Consider the following 5,401-nt stretch of genomic DNA (forward strand, 5'->3'; position numbering starts at 1 on the left):
TTTAGTGCACAATTTAAACTGATCGACCTTTCAAGTAAATGTTAGAGGCACTCATAAGTCACTGGCTTGACAGGAAACACTTCATCCTTTTGAAGGTCGAGGGCCTGGAATGTTACAGTTAGTTTACCAGATGGCTGAATTCCACAGAATAAGTTAAAACCCAAGTGTTAGAAATTCCTTTATAAGTTTACATCCCAGAGTGCCTTGTTAACATACATGTTAATGTTGACCATGCACACAGATTATTTCATCGTTCACTACATTTAGCCAAAACAATGATCGTCATCTACACTGCTTCTCTAATCAACACTTAACAAAGAAGACATAACAGGTAAACGAGCAGTTTTTGTCAGAGGCCTTGTCTAGGAGCCTTAGACACATAAGGGAATGGAACGTCTAGAGGTTTCCCCTTAAAGGTTGCCATTGTCATGGTTAATCTCATCCTCTTCAAACTCTGCTTTGTGATCCGTAATTTTGATCAATCCCTTTCTTCTTTCTACAAGCCATATACAAAGTTCAGTGCCAAGTGCTACTAGCAGTATAAGTACAGCTTGGCTTCTCCCTGACGGAGTTCACAGATATTCACTGCAATATTTTATGCAGTTTCCTGCCTTTATTCCCTTGAAACATTGAGCCATGTGTATAAAGAAGCCAGACTTTCATACTGATGATTAGCTACTCAGAGGAGAACTGAGCCCTCCTAGATGAAAGTCAGGACCAACTGTCAGCACATATGAAGCCACCTTGGACTTTGTAGCAGAAGGTATTATCCAACAGAATGTAACTCCATTACATTCTAGACACAGGTGAAAGCAGGCAATTCAGGTGAAAGCAGCAGAAAATGCTCAACCAAGTCACAAAATAAGAAAAACTAAATTATCATTTTAAGCCATTAGGTTTTAAAGGTAGTTTTGTTATGTAACATAATTGGTAAAATATCACTTTATAGTACTTACAATTTGCAATATATAGTATCTTCCAAGTCAGGGATCAGCAAACATTTTCTGTAAAGGGCATGACAGTAAAAACTTCAGACTTTGAGGGCCATATGGTCTATGTCATACCAACTCAACTCAGCACTTGCAATGCAAAAGCGGCTATAGATAATGGGTAAATAAACTGCAAATAGTTTTATTGTGATCCAATAAAACTATTTACAAAAATAGGCAGATGAATGGATTTGGTTTTCAGGCATAGTTTTCTGAATCCTGTTCTAAGTTGACGGTCTAGAAGAATGTGTTAATTCTCATCTCATAGTGTGCATTCAATTATTAATAATTAGTCTCTTTATTGACTTTAGAAAATTATGTATGAGAAGAATTCTTGCAGGCTTTGCTCTAAAGAATATCAAGCTGCCACCGTGGTTCATACCTGTAAACTCAACACTTTGGGAGGCCAAGACGGGAGGATAACTCGAGGCCAGGAATTTGAGACCAGCCTGGGCAACACAGTGAGATCCCATCTCTACAAAAAAAAAAAAAAAGCGATATCAGGACCAACTATGATAGTTAACATCCTTGTGTGCAGTGTGGTTGTTGTGCCGAATCCCTGTTGACTCTAGTAGAGACGGCACCTAGTTCAAGAGGCTGAAGAAGAGACCCAGAGACAGCAAAAGAGACATGGGATTTTATTGGGGGTTTACATACAGGGGAGAGAGTCGAATGGTGATGGACTGGGCAGGAGAACCACAACCACTTGCAAAAGATGTGCAGTTAAGGTAGCATTCTCACTTAGCACCCTTTCCCTAACAACCCACACCTGGCAACTTTGAGGGACCCCCCCCCCAAAACTCAAGGCCTTGATCCCCTATATGGCCTGTGTGCCATGGGACAAGCCAGGGGCTCAGATGTTCCTCATAGAAAAGGAACAAATCTCCAGGCTGGCCACTCCCAGATTCCTAGCTTGGAGCACACATTCAGGAGACTGCCATACAGGGTCATTCTCAGGGTACACTTACATTATTGCTATCAGGTGCATTTACCATACACGGGTTAATCCAGGTCAACATTCTCAACGCAGAATATCGCACAGAACTCAACAAATGTAAATATTTTTCAGTATATTTTTCTAAAATCATAGTATTGCTATTTAAAATAGAATAACAAAAATTTGAAGACAATAAAAAAATTGAAACAATCAGACTTTCGGCTCTCTTAAAATTAGCAAGAGCAAACAAATTAATGTGAATTTAAGAAAAGCATCAAGAGGCCAGGCATGGTAGCTCATGCCTGTAATCCCAGCACTTTGGAAGGCTGAGGCAGGTGGATCACCTGAGGTCAGGAGTTTGAGACCAGCCTGGCTAACATGGTGAAACCCCATCTCTACTAAAAATACAAAAAAATTAGCTGGGCATGGTGGCACACGCCTGTAGTCCCAGCTACTCAGGAGGCTGAGGTAGGAGGATCACTTGAATCTGGGAGGCAGAGGTTGCAGTGAGCCGAGATTATGCCACTGCACTTCAGCGTGGGTGACAGAGGGAGACTCTGTCTAAAAAAAAAAAAAAAGAAAGAAAGAAAGCAACAAGCTATTTCAACAGGACGTTTGTGTCTGAGGATATTGTGAGGGCATAAATCATATAACCTAGCACCTTGTGTTGATTAATAAAAATGTATGTAAAAGATCCTTTGAGTGAAATCCTATTTACTTCCCTCTTGAAACACCATTTGACATCATTTTTATGTAGCATTTCTGTATGTCATTTTATATTCAAGTTACATATATCAAAGAACAAATCAAAGCAAATAATATCAGAGACACAAATAGGTTTCTCGCTGTAGGAAAGAAAAAAAAAAGGCACTTTAAAGAGACCAGACTGGAATATACTAAGTGTTTCAATGCTCCTTCTTGCTACTCAAATTCTAAGTGAATTAAACAATTGGCTCTTTCAACAAGTCTCCCCCCGTCTTCAAAACATACAGGTAGCACAGAGAGATCATAACTGTAAAAGACTGAGGCTAATTGATTTGAATTTAACACTGTTTCTATAGAGATCATTTCCTAGGGTTTCCAATGGTCTCTCTCTTCATGTTTGAGTAATTGACACAAATGAAAGTACTTGCAATTTTAATAGTCACTGAGTAATTGATGAAAACTACTTCTTTTTTGCCACCTGCACATGAATAAATGAACCAGCAGAACACAAGAGATAGTTCAAAAACACTGAAGTACATCTGGAAATCTAGAAAAGTATATCAAATCATTGAAGAAAAATGGACTTTTTAATAACTTGTAGGCAACCTGATAGAAATTAAGAAGAGGCAATTGAACCAATATGTTGTACAATATACAAAAGTAAATTCCAAAATAAACTAAAATAGAATAAGTTTTGTCGTTGCTAGAAAAAAAACAAATTATAATCTGAAGAAAAAACAACTATGATTCGAAAAAATTCAATGAAAGAAATATATAATAAATTCAATTACATTTAAGTACTTATGTAAGGTGAAAAACCCTGGAGATAATGTCAAAAAATAAATGAAAATTGAGGAAATGTTTCAAAATATATCGATGATACAGGCTAATCTCTGTAGCATAAAAAAAGTGCACACCACTTAAGGAAAAAAATTAAAAATCAGAGACACAATTTAAATTAAGCAACACTATAAATGATAGTTCACAAAACAGATATACAAAAGGCCCTCAAACCTATAAAAAGATGCTCATCTTCCCCCATAATAGTAATGCAACTTAAAACACACTGCCATGTCATTTCTCACCCATAACATTAGCAGAGATTCCAAAGCTCAACAAACCTACCCTACAAGTGAGGCTGTTACCGGAGGGAGGGCCTTGAATGTAAGTTGTCCAGGTTCCCGGCGTTTTGAATAAAGAAATGGACAAAACGCACAAAGTAAAAAAGGAACAAAACACAGGAATGAAGCAGTGAAAGCAGGGATTTACTAACGCAAGGAAACACTCCCCCGGGTGGGAGTGGGGCTGAGCAAGCGGCTCAAGTGCCCCGTTACAAAGTTTTCTGGGTTTTAAGTACTCCTTTTGAGGCCCCCATTGGTTATCCCTTATCTGGATGAAGGATTTGGTCTGTGGCTAATTAAAGGCTGAGGTGAACAGGTGCCCTATGCAGATGAAGGGATGGTGCTTGCTTAGCACGTGGCCAATCTAAGGCACTCTCTCTTTTCATCTGAGACATGGTGGAACGGGAAGGGTTGTAGGGAGAGTAGCGTTTGATTTTGCGTTATTAGGCCTGAGAAGATGGGTTTTTTTCTTTTTGGTTCAGCTTTAGGAATTTTGTGTTAATTGGCCTTAAGTTCCCTGCCCCTACACCCAGGTGTTTTCCTTTTGCTCCAGCTTTGGGAAATCAGCACAAATTGGCCTCAGATTCTCTGCCCCAAAACCTTCGTGTTTTTCTTTGATTCAGAAAGACTTAGCTTTAAGTTCCCTGCCTTCAGACCCTATTCTTTTGGAAAGCAGGTAGTTTTTCATGTGTTCCTGTTAGGATTACAACCCTACTGGAGAGAAACTTAGCAATATCTAACCAAACTACAAATCAATTTACAATTTACTCCACTATCACACTACTAGAAATTTACCCTGAAGGCTCATTTGCAGGAGTAAGAAAAAAATGCATATTCTTATTCCCTGAGACATTATTTATAATAGCAAAATATTGAAAACAAGGTCAATGCCAAATACAGAAGACAGTAAATAAAGTGTAACTTACCCACACATTTATACAATAGGGAACCATTATCACACAGTTGACAAAAAGAATGAAGATGATCTCTATGACTAATTCAAAGTGATTTCCAAGATGTAAGGTTAAGTGGAAAAAGCAAATTACAAAGCAGTATATATGGTATGCTACCTTTTATGTAAGAAAGAAGAGGAGATAAGAATGGTGTGTGTGTATGTGTGTGTAAAAACTATAAACATATACATATATGAACTTTTTATAGGTATGTATACGTTCACACATACAGGCATTTGTGTCTGTGTGTATATGTATACTTATTTTGCAAAGAGGAACATGTGGGAAAATAAAAATGAGTTAAATTAACCACTGACAGGGAGTAGGTAGGATCACAGTGAAAATGATAGACAATACAAATTTTCTTAATATTGTATATTTTGATTTTTGAACCACATTAATGTTTGACTTCTTCCCTTCTAAAATAACCAATAGTTGGGAAACAATGTATAATTTATAATTAAATATGAACAAATAAATCTAAATATGTTTTAAGCTGATAACACAAACATACAGAAGGAAGAAATGAAAGATGAGTCAGACAACTTTTGAATTAGTCAGTACTTTGACTATATATCCTCAGTGGGATATATTTTAAGGAAAAAATGCAAATAAATCTTAAATTTTAATAGCAGCTTATTTATTGTAATGGTATTAGGACAGTGATTCTGAAACTAATGTGCATTGTAATATTAA

General features: G+C 37.2%; 1 long non-coding RNA gene across 1 annotated transcript; it reads right to left on the minus strand.

The window, feature by feature from the left end:
* Window positions 1-941: 941 nt before the first annotated feature.
* LOC129136411 (uncharacterized) lies at window positions 942-4,140 on the minus strand. The gene is made up of 3 exons (XR_008538017.2): window positions 3,757-4,140; window positions 1,372-1,464; window positions 942-1,004 (listed from the first exon to the last, which is right to left on the minus strand). It is a non-coding gene; the product is annotated as an uncharacterized LOC129136411 (long non-coding RNA).
* Window positions 4,141-5,401: the final 1,261 nt, after the last annotated feature.

The sequence above is a fragment of the Pan troglodytes genome, chromosome 9, assembly GCF_028858775.2.
Source record: "Pan troglodytes isolate AG18354 chromosome 9, NHGRI_mPanTro3-v2.0_pri, whole genome shotgun sequence".
Lineage (NCBI taxonomy): Eukaryota > Metazoa > Chordata > Mammalia > Primates > Hominidae > Pan > Pan troglodytes.